Below are 8,072 nucleotides of genomic sequence, written 5' to 3'. Positions count from 1 at the left end.
TCTGTGGTTGTGTCCCAGATAACCTGTTCCTGCTGCTTTGAGGGGGAAGGAACGTGCTTTTCTTTGAGGCTAGAGTTAGTGCTTTTAAATGTCAAACTCCCAGGAAGTAAAGAAAACCATAGAATAGAAACACCTGGAAAGGGCCTTACTCCTCAAAGAGCGGTCCATGTGCTAGCAGCAAGAGCATCATCTGGGAGCTTGTTAAAACTTCGGTGTCAGCCCACCTTGGACCAGCTGAGTCTCATTTGCCTCCACCAAGGTGCCCGGGAGATTTCTGCCCTTGTTAAAGATGGGGAGGCTTTGAGGCTGAGATGGACCTTCTCCTTGGTTCTCAGCCCTAACCGAACATGAGAATCCCTGGGGAGATACCCTGTCCCAGTTCCTGTCTCCAGAGACTCAGATTCTTGGTCTGGGTGAAGTCTCTGCATTAGCAGTTTAAAAAATTTCCAGATGATGCCTGAGTGGGGACTCATTGATCTCATCCAAGCTCCTCATTTAACATTTAAGAAAAGCTCAAGATTGAGGGAAAAGGCCGGACCCACAGCTGTCTGCCCAAGGAGGGTGGTCAAATTCCAGTGAAATCTCTCTGTCTGGTGACTGTGATGTGCGTCAGGAGTAGAGACTGAGCATCGCCTTTGGTCTGAGAAAGAGCGAGAGCGCCAAGGACGCACGAGCATGGTGCTTCTCTCTGGGTCCTTTCTCTCTTGCTCTCTCACTGTGGGATCTGAGATGTTCTGATCCCAGGGCGATGCCTGCTGATTCTGCTTGGATAGGAACAGCTCTCTGCTTGGGATATGGACCCTTTTCCAGGAGCTGCCTTTTGTCAGGAATTCTGGGTTTGCTCCTCTTTCACGTGTGCTGTCAGGGAGGCCTCGGTGAATCTGCTCTGGCTGAAAGATTGACTGATGGGTTGATGGACTCCCATGCTTGAACGACTGAGCAGATCCAGACAGCTCTTGGGCCCCTACTATCCACCCTTTCAGTAATTCTTGTGTAGAAATCGGAGGACTTGTTCTTGTTCTTGCAGGTGACCCCACTCTCTCTGAAACCAGCCCCGCATCTGCCAAAGGGGACTATGTGTGTCTGAAGATGTGTATTAGTCGGGGTTTGGAGAGTCCCCGTCTAGGACCTCCTGACCCTCACGGCGCCATGCCAGTGTTGCTGTGGCATTGTTAGGCCGCCATTCAACTCGCTGGGTTCTGTTTGAACAACATTTTCAGGAACTTGTAGGTCAACACATTCATCAGGGAAGCGGCTGGCAATGAGAGCTCATCATTTAACTAGTGAATCTGATGCTTAGTTCTTTGGGTGTAATATGCCCCTAACGTAATCACCCATTCTACCAAGTGAGGAGATCACACGCTGAAACACCAAGAGCCTTTGAAAAAGGACTCTGGAACAAGTACAAAATCAGTGGAACTTGTAATGTTTTTTTTTTCTAAGACTTAGCAGAGCAAACCTAGAAGAGAAAGTAAAACTGCAAAGCCCTGGGAACAGATAGAAACCAGAAACTTTAAAAGGGAATGAGAAATAAATATATTTCCAAAAAATGTAACCACCAAAATTTGTATTGGCAACAAAAGGAGTCCTTGGGTGATGCAAATGGTTAGCGCTGTCAGCTGCTAACTGAAAGGCTGGAGGTTCGAGACCACCCGGAGGAGGCTTGGAAGAAAGGTCTGGTGATCTGCTTCCGAAAAATCAGCCACGAAAACCCTTCTGGAGCCCAGTTCTATTCTGCCACATGTGAGGTGTCTGAGTCGGAGTCGACTCGACAGCAACCAGAAGTACTTGTAAATGAAGACCTTTCTGAGCTTATAAAATGTGTTATGCTTAGTTTCTGTGCCCTGGGCTTCACCCAAGTTTAGTGGGACAAATTGGGGCAAGTCTCAGAGGTGGGTCAGAATGACCACAGGGACAGGGAAGAACATTATGACGATAAACACCATGGGATTTGGGGCCAGGTTTCTAGCTGTGTATCCTCAGTGGACGATGCTTACTATGCAGGTCGTCTACAGCAATCACAGTTTCTCAGGAATGATTCACGCAGGCCCCCTTCCGGAGACAAGGCATTGTAGAGCATAAAGTCACATGTCTGTTGAGTTTGTATCATTTATTCACTATATTGACAGGCTTCTTTAGGTACTTATAGAGCACGGTGTATCAGTCCTGTGTCGCTGGTATTAACCTGACTTTGTTCCCTTTACTTGAGATGAAATTCTGCTGCAAGAGTTTTCCAAAGTTCCGCGTGACCCATTATTTGGTGAAACAAGAGGAACAGCAGCCAGATCAACTACAAAGAGAGACATGGATGAAAGCAAGTATTATTTTCAAACCTAAAAGTGCGCACGTTTCTGAAGGCCTATTTATTGTATTAAATGCACTACCCCCTCATTTTAGCATTCTGTAAACCAGCTTCTTCCGGGGGCAAAACCCAAAGTGAGATGTGAAAGAATTGTCCAGTAGCCTCTCTAGAACCTTCCTCTGACTGTGGAGGTCTCTGGTCTAACATGTAAATATCCCTGTGTTTGGGGTGACCCCTGACGTGCACATGTCAGGCAGGTTCTCACACTCTGGAGGCTGTTCAGAGGACAGGAACCACTTTTGCAAGTGGGGTTCGCCATTCCTGGCAACTCAAGCCCTGAGTAGCAGCATATCTTTCCACTCAGCACACTTTATAGTTCACCCTGCAGGATCTGATGCAATGCATTATCTCGATCCTTTAAGAGGGCCTGGACAGCTGTTAATGCCCTATTCCATGAATGATAACCAAAAACCAAAAACCATTGCCGTTGAGTCACTTCCGACTCATGGCGACCCCATATATTATACAGATTAGAACTGAACTCCAGAGAGCTTTCTTGGCTGTGATCTTTACCGAAGCAGATCACCAGGACTTTCTCCCGTGGAGCTGCTGCCTGGGTTTGAACTGCCAACCTTTCAGTTAGTAGCCACGTGCGTACTGCACCACCCAGGGACCTCTATGAATGACAGGACTCAGGTAAAATCTAGGACGTGACTTAGGCCACACATCTAGAAATGGCTGTAACTGGAGAATATACTCGTCCCCAGAGCCACAAAAAAACCCAAATCTGTTGCTGTCGAGTCGATTCCAACTCATAACAATCCTATAGGACAGAGTAGAACTGTCCCATAGAGTTCCCAAGGAGCGGCTGGTGGATTTGAACTGCTGACCTCTTGGTTAGCAGACGTAGCTCTTAACCACCGTGCCACCAGGGTTTTCTCCCCAGAGCAATCCACATTATTAAAAAAAATTCACTTTGAGAACCAAGACAGGTATTCGATCACAGGTAATAAGCATGGAATCGTGTACCAGAAATCTGCCTGTAGTGCATGAAAGTACCTCGTATTGGTGTTTTGCACACAGATGTGAATTCTACTTCCTCGTTAGCTGCGTCTGCTTGGGCTCTGAACGCTGCAGCCAGCGATCAGATGGTGCCTCTGTCTGTACTGATGTATTAACTGTCAAACTCGTATTTCCAAGTACAACTGGAATCCTGTATTCACATTCCAACTTAAAATTTTAAAACCTGGGCCCAAGGTGCTAGTAAATGTGTAATGAAGAAAACTTTTTCTCTCAATTTTGTTTTTCATCTGTTTCCTCAAAGAAACCAGCGTTGCTGAGAATTCTCTGGAACCAGATAATCTCTATGGCAGTGTGAACAGAGCTGTCAGTGATGGTAAATGCAAATGGCTATGATTGGAGGCGGGGTCAATTAGTAACACCCTCTTCTCTGCTTGCCTGAGTTCAGAACCCAATGTGAGACTGACCGGAGGGTCTGGCAGACCGAGTTCAAACCATCACCTGTATTCTAGATAAATACTTGTCTGGACAATGTGGGCGCTTCACCCCGAATGAGGAAGAGTGCCCCAATCACTGGTAGAGTTTAGAACACCCATGATTCTCCATGTCCCTGCCTGTGAGTGTCTTTATAAAAGATACAGCCTGGAGGAGCAGATCAGAATGTTTGCTCTCTGCTGGCAGACAGGAGGAAGAGGGGGCTGGCCATACAGGCCCAAGTCCTTCTCCCAGACTTACAGGAAGCTCACTCTTTCCCCCTGGGGTGGTGGTGGGGGGCATGGGGGCTGGTGAGGGGTTGAGCACATTCCTGAAGGGTGGCTCCGGAAGAGCAGTGTCCATCTACATGAGGAGTGTGGGAAGTGTCCCCTGGATGCAGGTCAGGGCTTCCCAAGCCTGACTGTGCATGTCTTGTGGTGGGGGGTGGGAATGGCAAGAGCTTATGCAAATATTTTATTAATAATTTTTGATTAAAAATTCTTTATTCCTGGAAGCTACCAAGCATGTCTAAAAGTATAGCCCAGGAATCTGCACATTTTTCCACATTCCCCAAGTGACTCTTGTACATTCAGCCAGATACCAGCCCCTGGTGTGTGGAACCATTAACTTAGATGATTTTTAATTTACTACAGAATCTCTAAAATGAATACTTCTAATATCCCACAATTTGTCCTACAAGTTTCCTCATGTAAATTGCATGTTAATCATAAATTAAACATAGATGGACATCTCTTTGGTACCTGGGTCTACACTGGGCGAGGTGAGGGGATGATTTTATACTGAGGCCCGCACATGGGTTAGAAAGGCCTCATCAACAAAGTCAGCCTGCATCTTTCCATTTTTCTGGGAAACGTTGCTGGTTTTGTAGGTCAAAAATGGTCAGATATCTACAATTTCATATGCCTTAAACTAATATCTTAGAAACCATTCAGGGGTCTCTTCTTAGTGGTATAATTCATGTATCCAAGACCAGACAGAGTAAATGCCTCAGAAATGGTGTCACTTCTCTCCATCCACAATTCTTCAGAAAGCCAATATTCATATGGGTGCAAGCAGAATATTTATTTTGCTCAGCTACCTTCTGTCTTAGTTACTTAGTGCTGCTATAACAGAAATACCACAAGTGGATGGCTTCAACAAAGAGAAATTTATTTTCTCACAATCTGGCAGGCTCAAGTCCAAATTCAGGGCGTCAGCTCGAGGGGAAGGCTTCCTCTCTCTGTCGGCTGTGGGAGAAGGTCCTTGTCATCAATCTTCCCCTTGCCTAGGAGCTTCTCAGTGCAGGGACCCCAGGTCTAAAGGACATGCTCTGCTCCTGGCACTGCTTTCTTGGTAGTATGAGGTCCCCATGTCTCTCTGCTTGCTTCTTTCTTTTATGTCGCAAAAGAGATTGGCTCAAGACACAATCTAATCTTGTAGATTAAGTCCTGCCTCATTAACATAACTGCTGCTAATCCCATCTCATCAACATCATAGAAACAGGATTTACAACACACAGGAAAATTACATCGGTTGACAAAATGGAGGACAATCACACAATACTGGGCATCATGGCCTAGCCAAGTTATTTTTGGGGGACACAATTCAATCCATGACACTATCCTTGGAATTCTGCTCCTATTGTAGTTTTAAAAAATGCCCACAAATCCTCTGATACCTCTCTCTTCAAGAGGTGGTGCTTAATTTCCCTCCCCGGTAGTGTGGGCTCGACTTGGTAACCCCCTTCTAATGCATAAAATATGGCAGAAGTGGTGGTACGCTGCTTCACCGACTAGGTCATAAAAGATATGCGGTTTCTGCCTTGCTCTTTCTCGGACCACTCATTCTGGAAAAAGCCAGCTGCCATGTTGTGAGGACACTCAAGCAGTCCTAGAAGGAGGCCCTCTGGCAATGAACTGAGCCCTCTCACCAACAGCCAGTGACGCAGTGAAGCCTTCTGCCAGCAGTTGTGTGAGCAAGGCATCTTAGAAGCAGAACCTCCAGTGCCAGCCAGCCTTCAAATGACTGCATTCTTGGTCAGCAAAAGCAGGGTTAGCTGCTTTTCTGACCTAAAGGCTGTTATGAGTTCTCTCACTCAAGATCTAGCTAGTGATTTCCTACCTACATTGCATACCAGGAGCTAGAGCTAAATCAGGCATTCTTGTCCTTCAAGAGCTTGTAGCTAATAAGAGAGTCAGTCTAGTCAGCAAATAATTATTAGATATAAGTATGCTAAAATATAATGTGCTTTAAAAGTGATTCAGGTTGTATTTGTGTGGAGCTTTGGGAGGGCAGGCGAGAGGTGGGCCTGCTTGATAAGGTTTTTGAGTAGGGAGAGTGAAGAAAGAAAAGGACTGAGAAGACACTGCAGACAGTGGTGAAGATGGCACCTCACAAGAGAAGGAGGCTGGCCAGGCCCATCTCCAGGGGCCAGGAGCTGCGCGGAGGTGGGCCATGGGCTAGAATTCCCAGACCACCTCCTGTCTGCACCTCCTCCTTAGCAGCAGTGACCATTCCACAAAAAAAAAAAAAAAAAAGCACTGAATAGGAAGAGAAAAACCAGTAAAACCAGTTGCTGTCGAGTCGGTTCTGACTCGTGGTGGCCCCCCGTGTGTCAGAGTAGAGCTGTGCTCCACAGAGGTTTACTTCTTTCTTTTCTTTTTTTCTGAACAGCTTTATTGAGATATAGTTCACCTACCGTACAATTAATCATTTAAAATGAACAATTCAATAGTTTTTAGTCTATTCACAGAATTTTGCAACTATCACAACAATCTAAGTTTAGAACATTGTTGTTGTCCAGGTTTCTTTTGATTGGTGTTTGTATGGTATAATGCTTTTCATCCTTTTCTTTTAAAACTACCTAATTGAGATATTTTTAATCCTTCTATTCCTACATTTAAAGTGAGTTTCTTATAGGGAGGATATGGCTGTCTTGCTTTTTTTTTTAAAAAAAATCAAATGTGCTCATCCCTGCCCTTTAAGTGCAGTTTAGATCTTTTATATTTAAAGTGATTTTCTTTTTTATAATTTAATTTTTTTGTTGTTGTTGAGAATATACACAGCAGAACATACACCAATTCAGCAATTTCTACATATACAATTCACTGATACTCATTACATTTTTTGAGTTGTGTAGCCATTCTCACCCTCTGTTTCCAGGTTGTTTCCATAGGGCTTTCAATGTCTGATTTTTTGGAAGTAGATCTCCAGGCCTTCTTGCGAAGTGCCTCTGGGTGGACTTGAACCACCAACCTTTCAGTTAGCAGTTGAATGTGTTAACAATTTGCACGATCCAGGGACGCCAAGTGAAGGGTCTTGTAAAAGGTGTGTCCAGGTCTGTGGACAGCAGTTGAAGCTATTAGTGCTCGTGGGTTCAGTTCTCATTCCTGAGACACATAGTGTTAAGGTGCTGTTATTACATACAATTGAAGGCTCATTTCAGCGCTAGCATCTCTTAAGAGTATAAAAACAAAACAGAGAAATTATAAAGATGTAAGATTTCAACTTTTCCTTGAGCACAGATCAAAATTTCTTGGTTCTGGGCTCATGTATGAAAATTTTACCGAGCCCAGGATGTGATGGCATGGTAGCTTGGAATGGGTGTGCTGCATGGAAGAATGGGGAGATTGCTTATCATTGCTCTCTTAGTGGACTGCTGCTTTACTCATGGTCATGCTGTCTAAAACTGAAAAGAAGTTTGGAAATCAAACTATAATTATTTGTCAAAGTTTGATTATTGTGCTTATTTTTTTTCCCACAGACAATGTCAATCCAACAGATGATCAAAATTCCATTCCATCACATAAAGAAAACATTCTTCAAAGTCGCCAAAGAACTGTAGGTAAATGATGATGATAAATAAGTATTACCAAACACAAGAAAAAGAACACTAAAGCAGTTGTTGTCAAGTCAATTCTGACTTATGGTGACCCCATGTGCCTCAGAGTAGAACAGTGCTCCATAGGGTTTTCAACGGCTGATTTTTGGAAGACCATCACCAGGCCTTTCTTCCAAGGTGCCTCTGGGTAGATTTGAACCATCAAATTTGGTTAGTAGCCGAATGCTTAACTGTTTGCACCTAAATATGTATTAATAAAAAAAACAAACAAACCAAACCTGTTGCCATTGAGTTGATTCCGACTCATAGCGACCCTATAGGACAGAGTTGAACTGTCCCATAGGGTTCCCAAGGGGCAACTGGTGGATTTGAACTGCTGACCTTTTGGTAAGTAGCTGTAGCTCTTAACCACTGTGCCACCAGGACTCCAAATAT

At 44.5% G+C, this 8,072-nt stretch overlaps 1 long non-coding RNA gene across 1 annotated transcript; it reads left to right on the top strand.

Moving 5' to 3' along the window:
- The first annotated feature begins 2,946 nt into the window (after window positions 1-2,946).
- On the top strand, window positions 2,947-7,653 carry LOC111820784 (uncharacterized). The gene is made up of 3 exons (XR_002824298.1): window positions 2,947-2,998; window positions 3,627-3,698; window positions 7,560-7,653. It is a non-coding gene; the product is annotated as an uncharacterized LOC111820784 (long non-coding RNA).
- Window positions 7,654-8,072: the final 419 nt, after the last annotated feature.

Source organism: Trichechus manatus, unplaced genomic scaffold (assembly GCF_000243295.1).
Source record: "Trichechus manatus latirostris isolate Lorelei unplaced genomic scaffold, TriManLat1.0 scaffold00004, whole genome shotgun sequence".
Lineage (NCBI taxonomy): Eukaryota > Metazoa > Chordata > Mammalia > Sirenia > Trichechidae > Trichechus > Trichechus manatus.
Note: the sequence above shows the minus strand (reverse complement) of the source record. Positions and strands in the feature narration are given on the sequence as shown.